Source organism: Lissotriton helveticus, chromosome 2_1, assembly GCF_964261635.1.
Source record: "Lissotriton helveticus chromosome 2_1, aLisHel1.1, whole genome shotgun sequence".
In the NCBI taxonomy this organism is placed as follows: Eukaryota; Metazoa; Chordata; class Amphibia; order Caudata; family Salamandridae; genus Lissotriton; species Lissotriton helveticus.
The window spans coordinates 1,072,165,631-1,072,193,565 of NC_136059.1; positions in this window are offsets into that span (position 1 = coordinate 1,072,165,631).

Below are 27,935 nucleotides of genomic sequence, written 5' to 3' on the forward strand. Positions count from 1 at the left end.
CTCACATTACATTCATTCTGCACCTTTACACTCATGCTCATACTTCCGGGTTAAGGTATTGCCCGTAATTTGCCACCTTACAGTCGGAATTACTCACTGCATCAAAATATCTTATCCTCTAGTGGATGTTCTAGAATGTCTCAAGGGATTGCGGGTAAAGAGGGATAGCCTTGTAGTCAGACTGTACGAGTACAAGCCAAAAATAAGAAGAGGGAGAGGAGACAAAACTAAAGAGACACTCGCTTTGTTAGTGAAATGTGACTGATAGTCTCACACATTGATCTCTTGGTTGCTCTGAATGCATTCTTAGTCATCCTCGCCTCTTACTTACTTCATCAAAGGTCCTGCCCCATTGGCTCACCTACTTGGGTCTGCTTCTCCCGCCATTTGCTAGTCCCAGTGCTGGGACAATGTCTTATAATGTGCTCTTGACTGAACATTTCCGCATTTCTAAGGGGTTGAGCCCCGCCACTGGCGCTTATTGATGACGTCATTCCGCAAGCCCCTAAAACAGGACTACGAAGAAGGATGGCTTCATGGAAAATAAAGTCAGTTTCTTTCTGTAACCATGGTTGCCAACCAACACCTGTGTATAGCATGAAGGAAGGCAACCATGGCTACTAGTTTTAGCATGTTTCTGACTTAATTCTGTGATATACAGTTTATTCAGGGGTGAGATTCTGCCTTTAGTGATTGATGCTGGTGTTACTCTAACAACCCAGATGTAGATAGTGCCATGGGATAAGTAGTCCCAAAACCGGTCATTCCCTTGCGATCTTTTCAATGGAATATGACCCATGTTTTCAAGGATACCCAATATTTTCAAAGAATGCCCAATATTTTAGAGTGGCCAATGAGAGTGCCTCTCCCTTTATGATTGTTATTTGTGTCCAAAAAATCACCTGAATACAGGACCACAGTTTTAAGGCACATTAAGGGGATATGTGTGGTCCCAGGACATAGCTCGCCATATATCAACCAGTAGTGTGTTAACTATCACAATTCCGGTTCAATGATTTTTGAGGAATGTTGCACCACTAAATCATAAGTAATCGTGAGCATATGGATATAATTGAAGGGGGCATATGCTCGCACGTCCATGCACATCCTAATCAAAGTAAGCAATGTCTCAACAGTAATTCGAACTTTAAAACCTGAGCTACATTATCCCATGGTCTCTGTGAATGTTTATAATTAATTGTTCTACTTCCATGTTACCATTAGTTATGTGATCCCATTAAAGGGGAATGTCCTTGGAAAACGGAGGACGTATTCAGAGACAGTGGAACCGAAGCATCCATATCATTTCTGGTTCAACTGATTCCATGGAATGGAGTCATTTATTCCCTGTATGTGAGTCTGTAATCTGTAAAACCACTGTTGTTCTTTCTCTAGCAGCCTCTTTGAAATGCCTGTGCCACCCTTGATCTTCTCAATTATGGTCCATTCCAGATCATTGTCTGAATGTCCCTTCTCAAGGTAGTGAGAAGTGAGTCTGGTTGCTGTGATCACCCTCCTGATCGTTCTCCTATGTTCACTTATTCGTATTTTGATCTTCCCGGTAGTCATCCTGATGTATTTATCTTTGCAGGGGCATGTGATCATATACACAATGTTTTCAGTATTACAGTTCATGTGATCTCTCTGTTCCCAAGGGTATGCAGGGCCCAGATCAATATGGGTGGTATGAGTAGTGAACTGACAGAGAACACACAAACCACATGAATAGTGGCCCTTCACCTGTGGTTGGTTCTATAAGGTCATTTGTGTGTTCTGTTTTGGTTTCCAACAATCAGTACGGACAAATGTGTTACTGAAGCTTTTGTTTTGTCGGAACGAGAACATGGGTTTTTCAAACTCTAGTTGGTTGGAGGTAAGTATGTGCTGTTTGTTCTTCATTATTTTCCTAATAGCAATAGATGATGAACTGTAGGTGGTGACGCATATCAATGACTCAGTTTCTCTTTTCATCTTGGTCTCCTTGAGGTGCCTGCCACAGGGTGCAGGGATTAACACAACCTCACTTTTCCCTATGGGAGCATGTACAAAGGCTGGTTTATGGCCGTAACACCTGCTCACATAAGGAAATGCATCATAATCAGGATGTCGGGAGCGTGGACCGGAGGTTGGTCAGTCCTGTTTCCGTCACAGTGCCTGTCGGAGGAAACTCCGACCAACATCGTAATAGGCCCCTAAGTGTAATAGTCCACTAACACTAAAGCATAGGTTTCTCTCCTGGTGGGTACTGTGAAGGGCTCTTACACATTTGTACCAAGTTTCCTCCACAACCAGGGAGCAGGTTTCATCACACAAGGTTTGACGGACTTTCCTGCTACAAAGCTCACATTGTCTTACCATTCCTGTCTATTGTCTCATCTAGCCCTAGCCAACAGAAGCACACAAGAATGTCCCGATTGGTGGCTGCCATATCCGCTTGCCCTTAATGTCCTCCAATAATTATGCTCCTTTTTAACTACGCTGATGAATCAATTTTGTCCCCTCTCATGAGGATTCCATTCTCCCAAGCCAATTCTTCTTAAAGATTATAGAAAGAATTAACTTCCCATTGCAGCTTCCATTCATCCTGTCAATCGTATTCCTCTATTTCTCTCAAACCAGGACCAATTGAAATTGTACAAGTCAGCTCGTCCTCTCTACAAGTCTCATTTAACATGGGCTTGTTTCAAGCAAGGACATCTTGTATGCAAAAAAACTGCTTTATTTTCACTCTCTTATCCATCTTGTCTAGTTCCTGACTAGCAACGTGTCAAATAGGCATGCAATAAGTGTGCTGATTTCTCTTTACTGATACATGCTCAATTTTAAACTGATAGGCCAGAAGCTGGGTTGTCAAGTTGGCTAAATTAGAAAAAAAAAGGATTTTTTCTTTTCACACCCCTAGGGGGTGGTGTGTAGGTGCGGCGTGAATTCCTTCTCATCACTTTACAGTGTTCTGAGGTCAGGAGGGATACTCTTTAGGTAATAATGTACTTAACTTGGGAGGATGTATCCCCCATTTCCCTTATTCTGTCGGGAAATGCACTCCCTACCCTCCAGGAATAGGAAGTGTCACACTCTTAGTTCCTTTTTTTCAAACTAATCGAGCAGTCAGTCATAACTTTCCCATACCTTGGTGCAATAATTTTTATCAAAAGCTGGTTATCTGTCCTGGAACACATTTGGTTAGCCACATAAACATAGAGAAATGCTGTACAGCTGAGGTACACACAAGAAGTTTTCCTTGAGTTACTGAATAATTTTTCTCAAATGTACCTAATGCACCGAATCCCTATATACATATATAAATTACATCCAGCCCACAGGCACTTGCATCCACTGCAAAAACCAAAATAAGTTGCAAACAGAGAGCATGAACAACATCATCCATGAACGAAGCAACAACTGCTCAGCTTTGAATGCTCCAAAACAACATTAGGGCATGATTTAGAGATTGAGAGATGGGTTGCTACATCAAAAATGAGACAGATATCCTCCCTGCCTTATTACAAGTGCCATAGGATATCATTTGCTTTTAATAAGGTGGAAGGGATATCCTTCAAGTTTCTCTTGGAATAACCCATCTGGCAAACTTTAAATCAGACCATCAGTGTCCTTTTTAAATAAAGATCTCAAGGGTTCCCCCTTTAAGATTATTCCTCCACATTGTGCCAAATTCTATGAGTCCCAGAAAGATCCTCCTTGGGCGTAGGCTCTGGGGCCACCAGAATGGCTTTGACATGACAATTTTTGGCTTTGATTCCATTTTTCTAACTAGTCGAGGACACAGTCGGGCACTCACCTTGAAGGAAGGGAGTACCCTTGAGGCAAGTGTGACTACAGGCGTCCCTGCCCCCCATTTTGGTCTCATGTTGCAACTAAGAGGCAACGATAATTGGATATTCGATCCATGTTGATTCCAACACCAATGGGTGCTGTATACATTAGTGGAGAAGTGTGGCTCAGGGGTTAGAGGCAGCAGACCCGGAAGCTGAGATCGGTCCTGGACCAGGGTTCAATTCCCGCCTCGGCGGGTCTTGGGCTAAAAATTCCACGGACTCGATAATTCTCGCCCCGGTGCCTCCTCGACTCACGGGTTCACACTCTGCGACTCTGGGCAATAGCTTGCTTAATCTCCACAACGGCCCCTTGCGGCGGGATGCCTGACTTTCACCTTGTGGATACCCTGCTATCTCACAGGGGAATACCAGGAAGGGTTCCCTAAGCAAGCGCCGGGAAACCCACTGCGGGTAGCTGTGCGCTATATAAGCTCAACTACATTTACATACATTCATTAATCTTTTTCACATTGATTACTAACATATGAGTGGCACCAGGGAATTTTTCATCAATGCTTTTTTGATTGCTGGTTCCACAACAAGGTGGAAGTCTCCTAAGATTATGTATTGAAATAGCTAGTTAAGTGGTGAGGAAGTTTTGTATATTGGATCTAAAGGTGCAGGAGGTTTTGGTGATTTTAGTTCTGTGGATGCTTGTGGGTTGTTGACAGTGGAAAGCATCAGCAGAGGACCACAAACAATATAAAGGACAGCTACAGTTGGAGTGTGCAGAGCCAAGATGATTTGCTGATGATTTCAAAACTCCTTCTGTTGGGACAATACAAGTAGTGCATATTTTTATTAAGGAAAGCACGTCATGGAGGATGTGCGTAGAGAAGGGGTTAACTTGTTTCCTGTCAGGAGGATGGTGTTGAAGCTTTGTGATGTGATGGTAGCTACTATGTTTGCAGCTTGCTACATACAGACTGCTTAAATTAAGTGTACTGTGAGCTTAAACTGTTAGTATATATATTGATGAATTGGAGGTAGACAGGGTTAACCGAGTACGAATGTGGGGAGATCAGTATCACTAGTTTTGGGTACATATGATGGTGGAGATAGTGCAAAGACAACAAGAGGGAAAGCCAGTATTTATCCTACTTTGGTGTCCCTGGAAGGACTTTAAACCCATTCTCAGTACAAATTATTTTTCAACATCTAAACATCCCTCCAATAAGGGTGGACGGTGCAATCAATGCTGTTTAATCATTTTCCCAACTTGCTCAGCTGGCATGCAGAGACAGGGTTGATTCAAACAATTCAAGCTAGTTTGTGGATTCTGTGAAGATTATTTTAGTCAAGTTCCCCTGGTGGATAGGTTATAGAAAACACATCAGAAGAAATTGAGAAATGTGGGATTCAGATACAGGGTGGAAAAATAGGTTTGACTGTGGAGTGGATGTATTTACCCATTATAAGACAACTATAATTACATGACACAGACCCAGGGAACAAATGGGATATAGTTTATCATTAATCCTCAATGAGGGGAATCTGCAGGAACTGAAGCTAGCAACTTTTTCAGGTGGTTCAATGTTTGACTAACGCTAAAATGTAATTGTGATTCAAAGGTTTTAGATTTGAGGTTATTTGTTCATGTCCAATTATTTGCAGAGGCTTGCCCTTCTTTCATTGTTATGCTCTGTTGGTAGTGTGGTTAATTCTGGCTATTCATGACTGAGTGCCGTCATGGAAACATATTGATGGAAAGATCATATCACCAACTCATTTAGCTGAATTTCTGGAGCTCATGGTATTAGGGATGAAGTTGAATTTCATCAATGGCTGCTATGTGTACTGCTCTCATGGTTAGCACTTTTAGCTAGTCCTGACATTGAAGTAATCATCACAATGTATTCTGTAACTTGCTCTTTTAAGTTTAATAATGTACTTATGGCCTTAAAAATTCAAACATCAAGGAGGAGGTACGCGAGCGCCCAAGATGGCCGCATAGGCCAGTAGCTCCGTGGGACCTGCGCCTCATCCAGACATCCTGACATTTATCCTGCGGCGCTGAGTTGGGCATCGGCTACTGGAGGGGGAGCGGTGCAGATAGACGCTGCTCCAGTCCCGCTGCGAGGTCGGGGGCCGAATCGGTTCGATTGAGCAATTCGGGCCCGGTGAATTGTTGAAGCCGAGGTCCCGAGTCGTAGAGGAGGCCGGCCACGAGTCGAACAACACCCGGGACGGAGACCAGAAGTCGCCTGTCGGGCCGGGGTGTTGCAGGAATCCTGTCACGTCTGGAGGGGAGATTGCGGAGTGCGACCGGGGCGGTGTGGAGGCCCCTGCCCCGCACCCTGCTTGCGACATTGGCGGTGCTTTCGAGAGATGCCCAGCCTGCGGAAAATTACATTAAGAATACCGGGCAACCCAAGCAGAATTTTAAGTAAGGCAGTGGTGCTGTGTGGCCGCGCTATGTGACCCTGCGGCCCCTGATGAGTGCTGAATATCGTGAAGTGGCATCGGTGCCTGGTGCCGAAATTCGGAGCTTGGACCCGTGCATAAACATTCCGCTAAGCGTTTACTGTCCTCCATTTAAGGCGAGGACGCCGCATCTGCTGCTGCAATTGATTCTTGCCGGGTCTCCTCCCCAAAAGAAAGCCAGAGAATCGCGCTAATCAAGCGCAGAGTGAACACCCCATGTGAGCACCTGCCTAGTGAGGCGGTAGCCTGGCGGACTTGGAGCAGGGTAGGGGGGGTAGAGGAGAGGACACACTCCAGCGCAGTGAGGTGGACATTGGTGAAAGTTGGAAACATGGAGAACATGAAGTGTAAGAGGGGGTGGATCCATTTAATTGATCCCCCCAGAAGTGCACCAGTCGTGCAGTGGATACTGGTGAGGGAGCCAAAGGAGGAACTTTGTTTGATGTGTAATAAATGGTGAACTGGGGATCGCAAAAGAAATGACGCACGCCACAAGTGCAATTTTAGTGCACAGTAATGTGAGAAGTCCAGGTCTGCAGCGGTGGAGGAGACCCCCGGGGTGGGGCTAATTGTGAATGACTGTGGCGTGTGCTGATGGCCTGGAATATCTGCGGGAGTGGGACTTGACCGATTGGGCCGGTGGATGCTCGGACATACTATTGGCTTAGGGAACTATTGGTGGACCGCTGCGGCGATAGGGCTAGTGTTGCCCGACTGGAGATTCAAAATGGCAACTAAACCCGAGAGTGAGAAACAGCAGTCCAGGTCAACTAAGGGGTCTCGCTACATCCAGGCCAACAAGTTGGACCGATACAAGGAGCACAGGGGCTCACCTCCCGGGCCAGGGAGAGTACAGGACGGTGGTGGAGAGTCTGCGGGCCCTACATCGGAACCCACACTGCTGGATGTGATGACAGCCATCGAAGACCTCTCTTGGTCAGAAGATGGAGTCACTTGTCCCCAAGCTGGACACTGTGACCATTGAGGTCAACCTTTTCGGAGCCGATCTCACCAAAACTAGTGAGAAAGTGAAGTCGTTGGATATCAAAACCGCGAGCTGGACAGATTATGTATCGCAGTTGCAACAGGAGGTACAGAATCTTAAAGCCTCTAGAGAGCTAACAAGCCGAAAGCTGGATGAATACAAAGGAAGGGCCCGGAGGAATAATGTACGCATCATTGGCGTTCTGGAGAAGGCCAAGGGTCAGACCCCTGACCTCTTTGTCGAAGACATCATCCTCAATCATCTGAAGCCCAAAGCGTTGGGATAATTTCTTCATGTTAGAACGAGCGCACAGATTCCCGGGGGAAGACCGAGGCCTGGGGCCCTACCTCGTCCAATGATCGCAAGGGTGCTTAATTTCAGGGACAGGGACGCTATCCTGCAGGCCTCCAGATCGGGAGGCCCCCTGAAATATGAAAATTCCACCCTCACATTCTTTCCAGATTTCACTCAGACAGTCTAGAGGCAGCCTCAGAATTTCCTTGGCGTTAAGAAGAGACTCAGAGACAGAGATTTGAGATATGACATGATGTTTCCGGCCAGGTTACGGGCTGAGGTTGAGGGATAGGTCTGGTTCTTTGACAATCCAGAAATTGCGTTGGATTGGTTGGAGAGACTTCCCCCCCAGGGGGGACCCCGGGCACAGAGTGGTGAGGGTGGAGAGAGCTCGCAGGAACAGGAATGATGTGCGCTGCCTTAGTTCGAGACGTTGATGTTTGTCAGGAAAGGCACCACGCACGGGACTTTCCTATGGTTTGTCTCCTTAAGAAAGTGAGTTACAATAGGCGCAAGTTGTGACATCCTGGCGAGTTGGGGGCGGGGATACGGGGTTCTGACATCCTCCTCAGGTCTACTTTTAGATAGTTGGTTAGTTAGAGTATGGGGCGATAGGCACACCGCAAGTTGGGGGATAGGGGAAGCCGCGAGCAGGGGTGCAGGGTGGGGGGAGGGGGATGGGAAAGTTGTTGCATAGTTGTTGTTTTCTTTTTTTTTCTTTCTTTTTACTAGGAGATAGAGTTTTGATTTTCTGGCGTGTTTTTCTTTCTTTTTTTCTTTTTGCATCAGGTGAGACTGCTGCAGCTAGACGTTTTTTGTGTGGGTAAGATGTTGCAAGTTAGTCAGGGATCGGGGATGAAAGTGCTGAGCTGGAATGTGAATGGTCTGGATGACAGGATTAAGAGAGGGATGGTAAATCAGCTTATTGGAAGGCACTCCCCAGATGTGGCACTATGGCAGGAGATACACTTTGTGGGCAACCGCTGCTTGTCCCTCCATAAAGGGGGATACAAGTTGGTGGCGCATGCTGGGTTTACAACTGGGTCCAGAGGTGTCGTTATTTAGGTGAAAAATTCCTTTCCTATGGCAATACAGGCCACATGGTTGGATCAGAGGGGTAGGTATGTTGGTGTTTCGGGGCAATTGTGGAGAGGACGGTTACCTTTTTGACAATATATATGTGCCGCCTGGCCTTCAGTCCGACACTTTTCGAGGCCTGAGTACCGTTTTTCTTACTCTGCCCCTGGGCCTTTTGGTGTTGGGTGGTGATTTTAAAATGGTGCTTGATGGAGAGGCCAACAGAAGTCCGCCGCGAGTACTTAGACCATCATACAGATGGCTCTCAAACTTCCCTGAGACGTTGGGATTGGTAGATAGCTGACGAGTGCGTAACCCGACGAGGACAAACTTTACTCACATATCAGCTGCCCGCAATAGCTTGTCTAGGTTAGATTACATATTGATACCGGGAGTTATGGCAGCCACAGTTCAAGAGGCACGGTATCTTGGCAGAGGTATCTCTGACCATTCTCCACTGTGGTTGCAGCTCGCATTCAGACGGGCGACGGTGGGCAAAGTAACTCCTATTAGTGCATGGTAACTAAAAGACCCGGCCACTAGGAAGGAGGTTATTCAGATGTCGGAACGCTATTTCCAGGAGAATGTGGGAACGGTCGACTCAGCGCAGTCCCTTTTGGAAGCACACAAGGTAGTAGCGAGAGGTGAGGTGCTATCTTTGGTAGTGGGGAGGATGAGGAAACGTCAGGCTGAGGTGACTAAGATGGAGGCAGAAGTGATAAGCTTGGAGGAGAGGGTGGCTAGATCATCCGCGCCAGAGGACCTCCACCTTTTGAAGTTAAGACAAGATGAATACAAATGCTTAGCCAGAGATAGAGTGATAGCCCAAAAGAGCGCCATATAGAGCCGAATATATGAACATGGGGACAAGGCTGGCAAATTGATAGCATGGCTTGAACATGAGGAATGGGCATCTAGGTTGGTACCTGAGTTAGAGGGAACAGAATCAGATACAGTAACGGACCCGCAGGCGGTGGCTGACACGTATTGCAAGCTTGTGTACACCGCTGGTAGAGGGTTTACAGAGGCTGAGAACAGTGAAATGATTAAGGATATTATTATGCCGGAGTTGTCTGAAGAGGATAAGTGCTATTTAGACTCCCCTTTCTCCGACGATGAAGTTGCGCAGGCAATTAGAGGGATAAAATCCGGTAAGGCGACTGGTCCCAAAGGGATACCCATAGAGTTGTATAAATTGAATGCCCATAAGTTTGCCCCGTATATCCAGCCATGTTCCTGGAGGGTAAAGAGAAGGGTCAGCTCCCATACAACCAGCGGGTCGCGAATATAGTGGTTATTCATAAAGCGGGTAAGCCCAAGACACAATGCTCTTCATACAGGCCCATTTAATTTCCTAATGCAGAGCCCAAAATCTTGGCGAAACTACTTGCTACCAGGTTGGCCAAGGTAGTTACAACCTTGATACACCCCGATCAGTCTGGCTTCATGCCGCGCCGGAACACGGCTCTAAACCTGTGGAGGCTGCATGAGATTCTTGGGGGTTCCTCGAAGATACAGGAGCTGGCGGTCCTAGTGTCCTTGGACGCTGCTATGGCATTCGATAGGGTTGAATGGAATTATTTGTTTGTGGTGCTGGCGAAGCTGGGTTTTGGAGGGGAGTTTATTGGATGGGTATGACTATTATACGCTAATCCCCTGGCAAGAGTGGTTTTTAACAACTGTAGATCAAATTATTTTTCACTGGAGAGGGGCATGAGACAGGGATGCCCGCTGTCCCCGCTGCTCTTCGCTCTTGCACTGGAGCCGCTGGCGGCGTGTGTCAGGTGGGATCAGTCGATACGTGGCTTGCGGTGGACACCAGACTGGGAGGATACAATTTCATTATACACTGATGATATTCTGCTCTCTCTCACCAATCCCAGGGTATCTTTGATCAATTTTCTGAAAGTGCTTGCCATATTTGGTAGGTACTCCGGATTTGCTATAAATTGGTCGAAATCGGTGCTTTTTGTCCTAGCGGGCGAACCGCCGGTAATTCTGCAGTCGTGCCCCATCCAGATTGAGCCAGTAGGATTTAAATATCTAAGTATCTACATAACGCTTGACCCGAAGTTGAGGTACGCCAATATCTTGTGTTCCCCTTTGAGCCGGTTTAAGAAAGATGTTAAGCGCTGGAGAGCTCTTCCACTATCATTGCTTGGAAGGGCGGCGCTGTTTAAGATGATGGCCCTACCTCGATTCCTATATGCACTACAGAATTCAATGGACCCAGTACCAGTCTCCTATTTTAAAGAAATTGAGACGCTTCAGAGGCAGCTTCTTTGGAACGGTAGACCCCGAATAGCGTCTGTCAAACTAACTCTCCATGATGGGGGAATTGGATGCCCGGATTTAAGGAAGTACTACTGGGTGTCGCAATTAGCGGCTGGGAATTATGTCGTCTATGGACCCCCGGGGGACCCAGGTTATGCCATGGACCGCGGGATAGCGCCTGGTGGAGATATTAATAGAGCTTTGTATGCTAAGCCAGGGCGGTTTGTGCTAACGGACCCAACTGTGCATGCAATGCAGGTGTGGCACACTGCTAATAGGTATTTACAAAATGGGATGCTGGACAGACGTCTAATAGGTTTTAGGCTGGGAGGGAAGATTGACATTTGCCACCCGCCTGTTAAATTTGGAGAGACTTGACAGTTTGTGGAAGTCTAAGGGGTTTGATAAGTAAGATCTTATAGGAATTACCCAGATAAAGGATGTTTGGGGAGGAGACACGATACATACATTTAACTTTCTTAGGCAACAGTATAGTTTACATGACAATGAGCACTATCGATATCGACAGGTGAGACACGCTCTCCTCACCCACGTACCCAGAGATGCCACGCTTCCGGAAGTTTCTCCTCTTGAAGACCGAGTTCTAGATGGGCACATTCCCAAGAAGACTATCTCCTTAATATATAAGAAGCTTGTGAATAATATGGAGGATCCGCTGGGACGTGTTAGAGCGCAGTGGAGTGCGGAAGGGTTGGATTTAGATGACGAAGACTGGGTGGAGGCAGTTTCCTCCCAGAAGGTAGTGGCGATTTAGATGAGGCTACGACTGGTGCAACTAAAGATATTGCATAGATCATATATCACCGGGCCTCGATTGGCGCGAATGGGGTGAGTGGGGAATGGAGAGTGCAGAAGGGAGTGTGGAGAGCCTGGCACTTTTATGCATGTTCTTTGGCACTGCATGGCAGATACAGGCGTTCTGGACGAAAGTTCATGATGAGATGAAAGATGTATTGGGGGAGGAAATATGACCACAGGCTCGAAGATGTCTACTGAATGTGTGGAAACCCACGGATCTGACTGTGTACCGGAGACAATGAGTGACACTAGCGTACATGGTGGCTAAACGAAATATAGCTCAACTTTGGGGGGCAGGCCAGCCGCCTCGAGTCTCCAGATGGGCTGAGGATTTGCACTGGTGTATGTTTAGGGAGAAGTTAGTGTATGTAGCTAGGGGATGCCCGGAGAAATGGGGGAAGGTCTGGGGGGCATGGAACAGTCATCGTGGAGAGATTTGTGAACCACCGGCGCCACGAGCGGAATCGGAAGTGCAGGAATCCCTGTGATCCTATTAAAACATATATAATAGCATGTGATTCTGTACGTGTGATATATTGACCTATAAGATGAGAAAATTATGGTTTCGCCTGATGTCTTCCCTTTTTTGTAATTTTTTCTCCTTTGTTGATTTTGTTCATAAAAAGAGTTAAAAAAAATTAAAACATCCAATGTTCTATTGGCTAAATGGCCACATATGATTGAAGCTTTCAGAGATAACATGGGGCCAATTTGCAACTGAGGGCGTGATTTAGAGTTTGGCAGACAGGGTATTTCTTCACAAATGTGAAAGAATGCCCTGCCCGCCAAACACTCATTCTAACTAACTTTAGGTATTTCTTCAAGAGCCCCCATCTGCTCCATTGATGGATTTCTCTCTCCAACAGCCCCAATTAGTAGTGGCCATCATAGGAAGGGCATTACACCACCTGCTCTATTTAGAGGGGCAGTGTATTGCCTTTTATTCCTGTTCATGATCATGAAAAATCCTGGGGTAAGGAACAGGAAACCCCTCAAATGACCTCTACATGCCGGGAGAAATCTCCCAGGGCGTGGGGCTCATTACATTGTTGTGGGGCAGACAGAAATTCCCACTTTGGGAGATTGTTTTTTAAAGAGAAGCAACTTTTGAAAAACTTGACAACAGTCCATCATGATTGATGGCACTGTCCTTAAAATGTTTCTGACATTGACAGTAGCCCCCATGATGGCAGTTCCTTCAATGTAGAGAGATGTTCATGGGGTGGGCAGATGTCTCTAAATTTGAATTGCAGAGGTACCTCGGAATGGTAGAGGTAATGTCCTCCACCTTTCAGATGGAGTAAACTCCGTCTGCCAAACTCTAAATCAGCCCCTGCGTTTGTTTTGAATCTTACTGGGCACTGCTGTACACATTCTGTCCAGTAACAGTTATGTAGGTGTGTGGACAAAGTATTGGGGAAAAAAATATCATGTGGACAAAATATTGTGTCAAGAATATTGAGGACAGAAATATTGTGAGTGTAAGTTACTATGGAAAAGCAATGTTTTACTATAATTAACTCCACATACGTACACCTTGACAATATATATATCTTCAAGGTACTTAGATGTGGAGTTGAGAATTGTAACTCTATACTTACCTATTTACACTTACTTCCTCGATATTTTGGGATTTGATATTTTTGACATGATAGTTTGCCCCCCCTCAGATAAGATCAGATATACTTTATGTACTTAATTTTTTAAGCAGCATCATATACAATATACAATGGAAAAAAGGCACACATTTCTTAAGCAAGACGTTTTGTCTATAACCATTTGATTTATTACATTAACTATGGAGGGTAAAGCTAAAAATAGATGCTATATTTTATAGTTAATTTTTCCATAACAGTTATATGTTGAGATATATGTTTTTTGTGCCATATTTTTACAGGAGGTTGCTTGTTTAACAGATGCATTTCCTTTGCTTAGTCAACATTTCTGACTGGCTAATCACAGTTGTCTTATAAAGGAATATATATTTTGCCCCACAGCACAAACAATGAACAATAAAGTTGCCGTACACTGAAGACAGTACACATTTTCTAGTCATAACCAAAGGCAGGTAGGGAATAGGCAAATGCAGCAGTGGTTTCGTTGCTTGGGATAATTACCCAAATAGTTGATTTTATTTGCACTGTAGGGTAAAACTATACAAAACTTACAAGGTACAACCAGAATTATTTATTTTGTAAAGGGATTAGCTATTGTATTCAACCATGCAAATAAAGTTCATTAAAAATGACCCAATACACTATCCCACAGTCTGTTTGTCTTATTGTTAGAAGCATCGTTTTTTTTCTTAGGTGTGCCTTATTTACATTTGACATCTTTCACTGGTGCACTAAGGTGTGTCCCTGACCAGACCTCCTCTGTGTCACCTTACCAAAGGTACAAGGTTGGCAAATTAGAGAGAAATCTCTTGTTTTAGGACCGTAGAAGTTGAAAAATATTTTCCATATAAAGTCATGACTTCCTGATACTTTCTGTGAAACTCCGGAATATTGTTCTCACCCACATCTTGTACATTAGAATTTACTTGGTTTTCACAGAAAATAAAATCTCTCATGGTGATTTGAGATTGGGATTGACTATGAAAACATAAAATCTCACACCAGGCCGCAAAACCTCTATTGAGAATAACCCTGCGATTTGATGGGCACCACAAATCAAAAACAAAATATGTTGACCAGGCCTAGTTACAAAACCCATAGAGTGCAGGCAACCTGCATGGAAATAACCTTTTTATGCTGTAGGGGCGGCTCCTCCATTAGGGCGGGTGTGCGTAGCCCCACTGCTTTCTTGCAGTGCGAGAAGCAGAAACATAAAATGGTATTTTAAATACCATTTTATGTTTCTGCTTCTCGCACTGTGAGAAAGCAGAATGGTATGCCTGGTTGGGGGTGGGTGAGTGGGCAGGTCAGGGAGGATTGGCTTGCCCAATGCTGTGGGCCCTGACTGTTTGGTCAGCCCTCTTGGGCCAACCAATCTAGTCATGCGCACTCTGCATTTTCTCTCGAAAATGGCCTCCCTACAGGCACCCGACTGGACGCTGTCCGCACCAATCAGAAAGCTGCCATTGCAGCGTTGTGATTGGCATAGGGGAAGGGAGGAAGGATGCCTGCTTCCTGTTCCTGCCGGAGGCAGGAGAGCAGGAAAGCAGCTGGAAAACGTGGGTGAGACCTGGTAAGGTAAGTTTTTTAAATTATTGTTTAAACCCCCTTTGCAAACTCCCACGTGAACCCCCGCATGAACCCCCAACCCATGAGTTATGCGAGCCGCTCCGGTTATGCTGCTCTCAAACTTTGTCCTTACTGGATATAATGCATCCTCCACATGGTTTTGGGGTTGCACACAAACATGTAAAATACTTTACACACCACACATGGGGGCCGATTACGATTGCGGATTTCCCGCATCCACCGGGCCGGCGGAAGCCACCGCCGGCCCGGAGGATGCGGGAAATCCGCCGGGGAGCCTTGCAAGACCCACCGCCATATTAGGATGGCTGGTGGGTCTTACTATCTGTCCGCCGCTTTTCCGCCGCGGGCGGATTCCGCCCACGGCGGAAAAGCATTAACATGGCTGGCGGTGTCTATCAGACACCGCCAGCCATATTAGGATGACTGCGGAAAGATGCCTTTACACGGCGGCATTTCCGCTGTGTAAAGGCATACGGATTTGTGTTTGGGGGCCCGTTGCGGGCCCCCAGGGGTGAAGGGGGGGGTGGGGGGTGCACATGGGGGGTACCTATGGTACCCCCCTGCATTTGCCTGCACAAAGTGGCAGGCACCGTGAGGTGCCTGCCGCTTTGTGCATGCAAATGCACAACTTACTTTTTTATCATTGCGGCGGGTGCTGCTTCAAGCAGCACCCGCCGCAATGATAAAAATACAGGATGTGACCGCCAGGGTGGTGGTCACATCCTAATTTGCACGGAGGGACCGCCGCTGCCCCTGCGGACGGTCCCTCCTTCTCTATGGTGGCGGACGGACTCTGGTCCGTCCGCCATCATAATCGGCCCCATGGTCTGGGGGAATAATGGACCCCAGTCTAAAGTTTGTATTGGAGGGATTTGTGGGCACCTTCTTGGATACATGTAAACATACCAGTGCTGTTGCAACTGCACTGAGTTACCATAAGTCACCAGTTGCATGATAGAGGCACACATGGATAGAACCACGCGTGACTCTACAACGCTTCTCTAACCAAAAATGCATCTGAACAACGCATTCCTTTACCACGCATGCCTTTACCACACAGGACTTTACCAAGCATTTTCATGGTAAAGGCATGACTGGTAAATGGATATGTGTGGCAAAGTTCATACCCAAGCCCCCGGAGCCCTAAAAACTTCCTGAGCCCTAAAAACTAACCTGACCCCCGAGCCCTACAAACTATCCCGACCCCCCCTTGAGCCCAAAAAAGTACCCCGACACTTGCTAGCCCTAAAAATGACCCCACCCCACCTGAGCCCTAAGAAATAACCCGACCACCTAAGCCTTAAAATCTAACCCCCCCACCAAGCACTAAAAAGTACTTGACCACCCTGAGCCCTAAAAACTACCTTAACCCCATGAGCCCTGAAATATACCCTGACCCCCAGCCCTAAAAATTACTCCCAAGTCTTAAAAATGACCCCAACCCCTTGAAACCCAGCACCAGCATCACTTACCTCACTGCGTCCTCGCTTGATCTTTTCTGTGCCTGGGCCCGCCCATTTCAGCATCTAGATCATGCATATGCCTTAACCACGCATATCTGTGGTTAAGGCATATGCATGGTTAAGGCAAGTGTGATTGCGCTCGCAGGTAAACGGCACGCCTGGTTTAGCCCTCGCTGTAAAGAACGTTTCTCTGAGTCACCAGTCTTCGCAATAGTCACCCTCGAGGGTATTTGAGGGTATATGAAACAAAGAGCATACAGCCTGATTTAGAGTTTAGCAGATGGGTATGATGTCACAGCTATGGTGGATATCCTGTTCATCATATTATTAGTACCATAGGATATAATACACTTGTAATAAGGCAGTCTGGAGATCCGTCGTGTTTTTGACAGAGTAACCCGTCCACCAAACTCTAAATCAGGCCCAAAGCCCAATCACTTTATGGGAGAAGACATTGTAGGAATGGCTGGCAGGAGGCTACCTGTTAAAGGAAGACAGGCACTGATAACATTCACACCAAGCTGTTTACAGAATGAGGTAGCCAGCTGTTTATAGTGATGTAAAAGATAGTGACCATAGTATGTCACTGGGGGGCAGCCAGGTGCTCCGAGATGAAACAAGGAAGGACCTCTACCAGAGGGCCCATATTGGAACCTTTTGCGACCACCAATACTTGTTGACGAGAATGCAGTTGTGGCATTACTGAAAATACTGTGGAAAAGTCAGTGCAATACTCCCACAGATGTGTACATGTGTTTGTGGCGACAATATGTTTTCTAACGACATAGTCGTAGGCTCTCTGCAGTGACACAAAATACAGATTTCAGGCATCTAAATGTATTAATTTTGGAGGAATCCATAAAGCTAAATGCTCATGAATCTAGCACACGAAATTGCACAAGTAATCCATGCAAGTATTTGTTGCATCGAAAAGATGGGAACAAAACACAACTTATAGTGTCGAGACATTTTTCACATTAAATCTCCACTTTGGAAAATAAAGCAATGACCAGTATTTTCCAAAGAAATTAATCGAGACCGGAATGAGACCTTCCTTCCCTAATTGTAGGGTATATGTCCAGATCGTGTCACAAATGATTGAAAAAGACTGTTAGTTTCCTTGGTAAACCACTGTGGTACATTTGACACTTCATTTGTAATGTGGGAAACGCATTTTAATGCATTTGCTAAAGTACGTACTCTTATACACCCTATTTAGAACCACAAATTATAGCGGATTTTAACTCACGAAAAACAAATCCACGCAAAATTTAGCATTTTTAATATATCCTACAACATTTAAAATTCCTACAAAAAAGATGGACCGTTCTTCTCGTTACTGTTTACAGCGCGTTTTAATTGAGAAAAGGTGTACCCAAAGAAACTTTCGCAACCAACCCATAATTTACAACGATCGTCATCCAAAAACAAAAAAAAACTTTCCAAATGCCACCGGAATGTGACTCAATAGCACATTTCATTTAGAGCAAGGAAGCATAAATGCACATTCACGCATACCCTACTTAGTGCAATGGTCACATTTGAGTTTATTACCACAGCACAACAAAACTGGCATTAGAAAAACACTGATTTGTGCCTCAGAGATCTAATGTAATAATGAATTTACACAGAGACAACTCTCCTAATAGTCAGGAGGCACCTGTAATGCGATTTTAACTTGCTCAGCACATTTAACACCTTGAATCCTGGATTTGCCTAATTACCTTTTGTTAAAACAAATTCACATGGAAAAATGCCATTGCATAAACCATATATGGAGGTGTGCAGAGTATAACTTACTATTTATCAAAATTGTTGGGGGAGGATGAGATGCATCAAAGTGAGGCCACCTCTTTCCTGAATCATGGTACCTCTCCACACATAGTAGATGGAACATATAGCATATTACTCTCTACAAATCTGCATATATAGTTAGTGTCATAGTATAATCAAATTACTCTCCACAACACACAACCCAATACCCCAAATTCAGTGCATGACTCTCAGTCACATACATCCCATCACAAAATGACCAAACATGCAGCAGTAGAGCATGCTAGTCACGCAAAATGGAGTAGATCACACAGAGAGATATCCCATTACATGCCTATGAGGAGGTATCAAAGGAGCAATTGAGGATCACCCAAACATTTAGTGCGAGTGTGGGTGGTAAATGCATAGGAGAAACTACAGAATTTTAACCTGTTTTCAAAGTCGATGTTTAATTTCCAGTGGAGTTAAGCACCACAACAATGGCAATGCTAGTACAGTGCACACAGAAAATGGAAAAGATCCAACCCTTGGCCAGTCCAGAGGTATTAGTACCAAGATCACAGGAACCGACTGAGGTCCTGTGAGTCAGCCACTGCAAGAAAACAACATCTGTAGCAAGCAAAGATCTCAGAAAACATTTTGTTCTTCAAATTAAAAGCAGTGGTATGCAACAGTACTCATGGAAGGCACCAATGCTATTCAAAAGAATGCAGACAGTCAGTCATAATCACTTTATTCGGTTAATTAAAACCATAAAAGCATACTACAAAAATTCATTTTTAAAACAACAATAAAACACGAGTAGCAAACAGTGTCTATCAAACATGATAAAAGATCAGAATCAGGGGCTTTGCATAGTTAACATTTTAAAATTCTCGTGGGCACAATAATCATCCAGGTCAACATATAATTCATTATGTTTAAAAAAGATTGATATATACCAGATCTTCCAGAATGCAGACATTTTTCCAGGCCTTACAAACTACCAAGAGAGCTGCTTGGAATTAACAAAAGGGCCTGATTACGAAATGCTCTTGTCAGATCCAATAATTGAGGTGTTCAGAGTTTATTGAGTTTGATCATTTCCACCTATTCAGACTTTTTGGGAAATTACCTATAAAATTGAGTGATTCCTGCATCACAATCCTCTAGTTCTGGGAGATACGCAACATTTTATGGCTGTTAAATTCAGGCAGATTTGTCCTTCCAAAATTCAACGAATGGTGCAAACGTTATCACACCTGGTAATTGTTGGGTGCAATAAACATTGCACCACTTGTAATTATGATCACTATACAAACAGGTGTGTGCCCAGGGATCAATATTTAACGGCCCACCTGTAATCAGGTCCTGAATCACTTAAGTTCATGGTATATTATAATATATTTTCTATCGGGAACGAGCAATAAAATACATGGACTGTGGATTTTTATTTTATACCAACACCTTGTCATGCATATGGAGACATCTAATTTAGAAATTTATTTGTGTTTCTCTGATGGTGCACGCTCATGGAGTTTTGCCATGTGTAGCTACTTGTCTGTTCTAGTTCATTTCATGACAGACCTGGCCATAGTTGTGCACAGACACCCTGTATTTATGATGCTACCTTATGCTGAGCATGAATTTTGACATCTCTATGTTTGTTTAGTTGATGTCATTTTGCTTTTCTGATCTGGCAATACTTAGCAAGCTAGTCTGTTTTTTAATGTTCACAAGTGCTGTATCCAAGCCTTTCTTGTTGAAGTCTATAACATTTGTCGTTATCTGCTATAAAAACTGCTAGAAAAACCCGCTTACTAGTTATACAAAGAGGACAAAAGACAGCCACCTGAGCACGGTGACCCCACGACTGCCATGGCTCTCACCTAAGCCTTGCCTGATGCTAAAATGGCGCCCGCCAGGGAAATACCATTGATGGGGGAGGATCCCAAGGTTTTAACTGCTCAAAAAGCATTACGGAATAAAGAATCTCAGTACACGACAGATTGCTGAGTCACGGGGTTAAACAGTCCCCCCTTAAGCATCACTCCTTACCTGGTACTTGGCTGACTCTAAAATGACGCCCAGACTTTAATTTATGACTATGAGACCCCATTTAAGCGTTGGGCTCGTTTACCTTCTTGGACCCCAGCGAGGTTTTTTACTCCCACTGCTGATCTGCCAGATCTGACTCGCTTCCCAGCCCCCAGCCCTCCCTTCCCTCTTTCCTCTACTGGGGACTCTTCTGGGGTTTCTTCTGTTTTAGACTTTTGCAACTTTAACTATTTTAACCATTTGACCTTTACCAAAGCACTCCTTCTCCCCTTGTCGGGGAGGGATTCAGCATTTATGCCCTGGAGTCTCAGAGACCCCTCTGAGAGAGTCCACTGCATAAAGGGAGCCACACACAGCGGAGGTGTGGGAATTGCCCCCCTTGCCAAAGCACTCCCTCTCCCCTTGTTGGGGAGGGATCCAGTATGTACACCCTGAAGTGTCAGAGACCCCTCTGAGAGAGTCCACAGCGTAAAGGGAGCCACACACAGCAAAGGTGTGGGAATGACACCATTTCCACTGGGATCACAGCACACCAAACGTTGGACACTGTTTTCCTCGTCTCCCCGTTGTGTTTCTTTCACCCTCCCCCACCTCATTCCATCTTTCATTTGTTGTCTACCTCCCCTGCTCCTATCCCCTCTACCCTGAATCTCTCCCTTTACCTTATTTTTCCCTTACATATATGTTTTTAACACATGTAACTACGCTCCAACAACTTGAAACTATGCTCTGAAACTGTGTAACTTCTAACTATGTAACTTGTAACTATGCTCTGAAACAATGCTTGTACTCATGTAAAGAGCTCTGATATCTCCGGGTCTAACCAGTGCTATACAAAACTTTTCAAATAAAAATAAATAAATAAATATTGTAAAATTGAAAGTAAAACATGAGTAAAAGTGGAAATTAGAGGTCTTGTTTGTCACTTTATTATGTTGCGGAGATTCACATGGGATATTCGTTTTTGCACAGTACCTAGAACCACGGGTTTAGGGAGGTATGGCTCTTTTGTGTTGATGTTTAGTCCTAAGGGACTGGAAATGATCTGAATTGTGTTCTGCACAGACATCCTGTTAGAAATTGGGTCACCCTGTCCAAGTATAAACCACAATCCTAGTAAGGGTAAGTCAGAAACACAACTTAATTATCCTGTGCTCACCCTCTGGTAGTCTTGCACATAGCTGTCAGGTTTAACTTGAGAGGCAATGTATAAAGTATTTGTGCACACTTTAATTACAGTAACCGTGAAAAATATTAAAAAGACTCCAAACCAGTTTAGAACAATAGAGAATATTTATCTGAGTAAAACAGGACCAAAACAACAAAAATCCAATAAGTAGAACTCAAGATATGATATTGCTTAAAAGTCAATAGGAGTTACTTGAGGGTGCACTGGACCGGGGTAAATCCAAAGTTCTACCCGACCGAGATGGAGAGCAGGTCGGCTACCGGACCCACTGGAAAAGTACCCTGGATTGAGCAAGCGTTGGCATCGAAGACTCGATGCGCTTCTTCCAATTCACGCAGTCGGCTCCATGCATCATCGTCAAGCCTTGTAATTGGGTCCTGCATCGCCGTCGAACTTCCAATGATGCAGGCGCTGCATTGTCATCCTGCTTCTCTTTGGTGTCTTTGGATCAGTACTGTGTCGTTCTCAAACCTCGCAGTCTGGGTTTCGGATCAGCACTGCATCGTTATTGAGCCTCAGAGTCGGGACCCACATGGACATCGAGTTGGCAGGGCACTGCATCGGTTCCGATCTGTGCAAAGTCATCGCTGCATCAATTCTTTCAGAAAAACAGCTGCAAAATCCACTTTTAAGGCCCAGGACTGGAGGATTGGCACCTCTTGGCAGGGCCGGAATCCCAGTTGGCAGAGTCCAGTAGCTGAAGCAAAATTGATGGAAGTCTTTCATGGCCCTGAAATTTCATGAACAGGGAGCAAGTCAGCAAACCTTAGGAGAACTCGAGTTCAAGGATGTGGAGCGCAGATCCAGTCCTTCTCACTACCAGGCAAGAGGCAGCAAGCCAACACAGCAAAGCACTTAGCAAAGTGGCAGTCCCTCCTGCAGCACAGCAATTAGCAGACAGCAGGCTAACACAGCAATGCAGCTAGCAAAATGATAGTCCCTCCTAGAGCACAGCAGAACTTCTTACTGGCAAATTGTCCTTGGTTCCAGCAGAGTTCAGATTTGGTGGTCTGGGGACTTATTATCCAATTGTAACTTTGAAATGGGTGAGACTTCAAAGGGGCCTTAACCCCTTCGCTGCGGGGGTTATTCCCCCGCTGTGCTGGGGGGGAGGGGGGCGCGCACAGCGCCCCCATGCTCATGACTAAGCATGGGCGGATTTTGCGGATCCACGATTCACGAATTTGCGGATTCACGGATCGTGGATCCGCAAAATCCGCGGATTTAGCGGATCTGCGGATTTGGGGGCGGGGCTTCCTCGAGTGTGTGGGCGGGGCCAAACGGACGGGGCTTCCATGCGAGCGCACATGCCTCTTGTGTGTCTAAAAGGTCAGAGACCGATCAGAGCAGCAGATTAAGAGACAGCAGCCCCTGGTCACAGGAACAGCATGGGGATTGCGCTCGTAAAAGTCAAAGATGCAAATGCCTTGCTCTGGCCAGCATCACAGCGGATTTTCGATGGTATATTTGGGAAGAAGGCACATCTGCCCAGCCTCCCAACGCTCACGATTTTTTTTGGGCTGATGAATGAGTCACTGCATTTGCGCTTCAACTAGTTCCAGCGACCAAGTGTGTGTTACTATGCAATCGCGCCGAAGTGCGCAGGGGTCCCTTGAGTGAAATGTCCATCATAGTGGGTAAATGGCGGGAAGACGGTGCACACCTCGAGTGTGTGGGCGGGGCCAAACGGACGGGGCTTCCATGCGAGCGCACATGCCTCTTTTGTGTATAAAAGGTCAGAGACCAGCATCACAGCGGATTTTCGATGGTATATTTGGGAACAAGGCACACCTGCCCAGCCTCCACAACGCTCACGATTATTTTTGGGCTGATGAATGAGTCACTGAATTTAAGCTTCAACTAGGGCACATGCGTTATTGATATCTGCAAGTGTTTCCTGTTGAGGTTTATTTTTTTGCCAGGACCGTCGTGCCAGAATGAACCCTGCCAGAAGACACCATGTAAATAATTTACGATGGCGCCGGCAAGCTGCCAGCGCCATCCTGCAAAAGTTACTTAATTAGCTTCAACAGGAAGCTCCAACTGATAAAATAAAGCAGGCGCTCGAGCCCCTGCTTTGTCTTATCTGTTAGAGCTTCCTGTCAAAGCTAATTAAGTAACCATTTGAGGATGGCGCTGGCAGCTTGCCAGCGCCATCGTAAATTATGCATTAGGCTTGAACTTTTGACCGCAAAATCCGCTCCGATCGCGGATTGCGGATTCTCGGTAAATTCGCGAGAGTTCGCGGATCGCGGATTTACCGAAAATCCGCAAAATCCGCGATCGGAGCGGATTTTGCGCTCATGCTTACTCATGACGAGCTGAGCTCGTCATGAGCTACGGCGCTCTGGTGCTCATGACGAGCTCAGCTCGTCACAGGTGTATTACCTCCCGTGGAACGCTCAGCACAGGAGGAGAATTCTCCCCGCACCTGAGCGTTCCATGGCTCATGACGAGTTGAGCTCAGCTCGTCATGAGCCTCGAAGAGGTTAACAGGCTCCCTTGCACTACTGTGAGCTGGGATGTGAGGCAGTGTGCCTCCAACCTTCTTCTGTGGGCTGGTTTGACCTCTTTTCAGGCCAGTGTTATTTTCTTTCATGCAAGATTTTTTTACTATTAATTTTTCTGATAATAAAACAAACATTGCCTGCATCAAGCTCAAAATTCATGCATCCTTTCTTATACAGTCTGCCTTTGCTAGTTCAAGACTGCTCCAATTTCGAAACATGGGCCACATTTTGTGCCTATTTAATTCACTAATGAGGGTCACTTTTATTTTGGTGCTGGGCCTATTTTCTGTCCCATTCAGACCCTGATCGCTGTACGACAGCACTGATATTTGGTAGAGCAGTTCTAACCACAGGTGTCAGATTTGTGTCGAACTGAATCCCTTTTCATACATTTTGCTTGAACAAACATTTCGAATTTTTTTCTACCTTGTTCTACTCTTTCATTGCTACTTCGTCTCAGCCAGCGCTTCTGTTCTGTGCTATTTTAGTGCCATGTTCAGTGTTCCTTGGATCGTGTTAAATGGACAGTTTGTCGCTACCCATGAGCTCTGTCTTATTGCCGCTTGCATTTGCAGAGCTGATGAGCTTACAATTCTAATCTGTCTCGTGCTTGCACAAGGTGGCTTAATGTTTACTGTAAAGGGTTTAGGATCTCTCAATTCGAATATGAAAGGCACGATAAACTTTTCAAGTACATAAATAAACCACCCCTCTGCAGGGCGAGCAGTCTTTACTGATACCGCTCACTGCACACGGTTTGCACTGAGCCTGCAAAACACAGTCGATAAAGGGAAGCCTTTTCAATCATGGCTTCACACAGCCTGCGGGAGGAAAAAGCACAAGAAGCGGCAGGCAATGCATAGGCCTTTATCACAGTCCCTGCAGGATTGTCGTGGTGCTGGTACGATTACTGGTTTTGGGAAACAGTGATAGATGGAATAAAAAATATATCACTGTAGAAATATTAAAGTAGAGAATCTTATTTTACAAAATGCATGCAATATGTACTCTGTGACCAAAATGAGATCTACTGACTATGTGCTGAGAACCAGCTGGGTCTACAATATATAAATTACATGTTATCCTCCAACACTGCAAATGGTGTACTGCAAGTCTCCTGATATTTTTAATTGACAGCCTAAATATGGACATAGCATGTTCAAATTGAAGCCATTTTATTTTGGTTGAGCATTACATATATGAACCTATTGCGATGCACATTGGCCCACTGTGTTAGAGTGTTTTGCTGCAAGACTTGGTGAAAATGGATTATATCCCTAATGGTAAACATTGGCTATTCTAAATTCATGGTGGTCCAATGGGCCCTAAAGAAGTGCCACAACATTTACAGTTATCCAATATATGAATCATAGTTTATGAACTGGAGCCTGCCAGTTCTGTGACTGAGAAGTGGCACACATATTGTTTGCTTGGTCCACCACTTGTAATTGGATGCTGGTTCAATAAATTAAAAGTGGTAATAACTTTATTCGGTTAAAATAGCCATCAAAGTATACACACAAAATAAAAACAAGAGCATCAACAATCAATTCACAAAAAAAGAGAAAAAAATGATAGACATGACTCAATTTTCTCCTTAAAAGGGGACCTATATACACGCAATACAGCATCATCAAAATGATCTTAATACAATTTCAATCAGTTCATTAAAACATTCCTTCTAATTCAAAATATCCATAATTTTCCTCCAGGAAGTATAATATGTTAAAATACGTGAAATAACGTTAGAAAAACAAAGTAAGGTAAAATATGTATCACTTCAGAGAATGAACAAAACGAGTAACTGGGGCCTCATGATTCACTAATTTTGATTGCATATAAAGAACAACAATATATGCCTCCTGTACATTTACAAGTACTGCCCTCACTTGTACGATGAAAGCTGTGGAACTAATGCAAGAAAGTGATAATGCAATGCAGAGTTGAACTACAGTACATAAAGGAAGCATCAACTAGTAAAACACATAATTCTGTACCATTTAAAACTTTTAGGGCCAGATGTAGGTAATCCCAGATTACCGATTCTTAAATACCGAATCATACCGATTCGGTATTTAAGAACAGGCAAATGGCATGTAGGTAATATTTCCTAAAAAATTACCAAATCGGTAAGTTTCGGTAATTACCGAATCGGTATTTACCGATTCGGTAATTGACATTCATTCCTATGGGCCTCCAGGAATGAATGTCAATTACCGAATCGATAAATACCGATTCGGTAATTGGGGGAAACATTGAAGGGTGGCAGGGTGTCACTTTGACACCCTGTTGCACCCCTCAATTGTGCGTGGGTTCACATGTTGCAGACATACATGCCCTAATGGCATGTATGTCTGCAACATGGCACTGTTGGAAAAGCAAAACAAAATGCTTTTTCAAAGGTTTTCATTATTTACCACCAACTTCTAGTTGGTGGTAAATAACGAATCCTTAACTGAGGAATGCACTAACTTGAGTTATTCCTGCCTCCTGGATTCGGTAATTTACCGAATCGGTATGTTAAGAGTTCGGTATTTTACAGTATCCTTAAATTACCGATTCGGTAAAATACCGAATCCTTAAAAAATGCCACCTACATCTCAAAAACCCAATACCGGTCGGTAACGGTCGAAATTCGGTAATTTCGTCCGTTACCGACCGGTATTGGGCCACCTACATCTGGCCCTTAGTCTCTTGTACAACATTGCTTGTAAAAATGTACTTACAGCAAATATTATTTTTAGCAATGTGTCGCTTTTTAAAATCCTAAAAGCTTCTAGGTGACTGCATGTGGCCATGCTGTGGCAGAAAGGGACCAACCATTTGCGACGTATGTAATAATACTCCTTACCAAAGAACAATACATGTTTCTCATCCTCATTACACAAGCCACAAGTGGGTCAGATTTTAGATTCGTGATTAGTGCACCATTTACTTATAATGGGCCTTAATGGTAGAATTCCATAGCGAAATCTTATATACAAATTCCTAGTTGAAAATGGAATTATTAAATCTAGGAATTCTTGAAATATGGGGGTATACTTGTGCGCCAGGAATGTACTGGTTACAGACCCATCATGGCTATTCGTGGTATATTGGTTGTTAATATAAGCCCAATACCAGATTTATAGCAACTTATTATCAGTTTTTGAAATAGTATTGGGATCATCCCACAAGTTCTGCATTCCAAGTTTAAAAAACCATCCATAGACGGATTTAACCAATGGAATTTCCCTGGCTCCTTGGAGATTCAGTACCTCTATCAATGAATCTTTAAAAACTCCAAGTTCAGGTGTAGACCACAGGCAGATCCAATATGCTAAAGTTTATAGGATAGCCAGGTCGGCGACTCTTTTCATCCCAACATCGTGGTACATGGGGGTTCTCTTCAACCCTTCAACATCTCCATGGCCCCCCTCGCCTCCATCGTCAGACAGCATGAGCTCAACATAGTATCCTATGCCGACGACACCCAGCTCATCCTCTCTCTCACAAACAACTCTGAAGACACCAGACTCTGCTTCCAGGGAGGAATGAAGGACATCACAGCCTGGATGAACAACAGCTGCCTGAAGCTCATCTCACAGAAGACAGAGGTCCTCGTCCTTGGACCCTCCACCACTGCTTGGGACAACACCTGGTGGCCTTCTGCCCTCTGTAACCCACCTGCTCCATCAGACCATGCCTGTAACTACAGCATCATCCTAGACTCCACCCTCACCATGACCCGCCAGATCAACTCTGTCACCTCCTCCTGCTTCTACTGCCTCTGCATCCTCTGCAAGACCTTCAAATGGATGCCCCCTCAAATGCAGGAAGACTGTCACCCACGCAGTCATAACCAGCAGACTGGACAACGGCAACACCCTCTATGCCGGAATCAACAGAACTCTCCTGCACACGCTCCAAACCATCCAGAACACTGCAGCCAAACTTGTCCAGGGGACCCCATGACACAAACAAATGACCCAACACCTAAGAGACCTCCACTGGCTCCCCATTGATAAGAGAGTAACCTTCAAGCTACTCACCCACGCCTACAAATCCC